The sequence below is a fragment of the Vespula pensylvanica genome, chromosome 19, assembly GCF_014466175.1.
Source record: "Vespula pensylvanica isolate Volc-1 chromosome 19, ASM1446617v1, whole genome shotgun sequence".
Lineage (NCBI taxonomy): Eukaryota > Metazoa > Arthropoda > Insecta > Hymenoptera > Vespidae > Vespula > Vespula pensylvanica.
Window position 1 is genome coordinate 1,915,635 of NC_057703.1, and position 783 is coordinate 1,916,417.

Genomic DNA, 783 nt, shown 5'->3' on the forward strand with positions numbered 1-783 from the left:
ATTATCCCGATATATCAGTATTAGAAATTGATTAGATTATATTAAACGTTATCAATTTATGATCATTTATATTCTTCTTCTTGTATCTGCATTCACTCGGATAGAGACATTATTTAAGTTGATTAATTAGTCGCTTATAGAATTAGAAATATTTCATGATAATATAGATATATAGGTATATAGATATATACTTATCTATATATATAGATATATAATAATAATAATAATAATAATAATAATAATAATAATAATAATAATAATTCTCATTTCATGCTGATTTTTCGAACATTACGTTCTATGTGTTTCCACGCGATAATTAAGAAATACAAATTTATGTATGTATCTCGTATACATATATATATATATATATATATATATATATATATATATCATGGAACTAGGATGTTTAGAAGTTTTACTTATTATACATACACATTAATTAGACAAATCGTAATACTAAAGATTTGAACTCGATTGCTTGCCTTCATCGAGAGTCTCTCTATCGTTCGACGATATATTATTTTAATTATTATTATTATTTTTTATTATTCATCCTGTCATTTGTTTCTCTCTCTTTCTTACTTGCATTTCTTTCTATGTATTTATCGAATCTAATCTCTGATAATATTCATCATTTTTACCGTCTCGAAAGTTCGACACCGATCTTGGCGAGCGTGGCACAACGTAAACAGTCTTCTATGCGTAAAATCATTTCTAAGCGCGCGATTAACAATCTCGACCGATGTGTTGATTTATTTATTTATTTATTTATTTATTTATTCA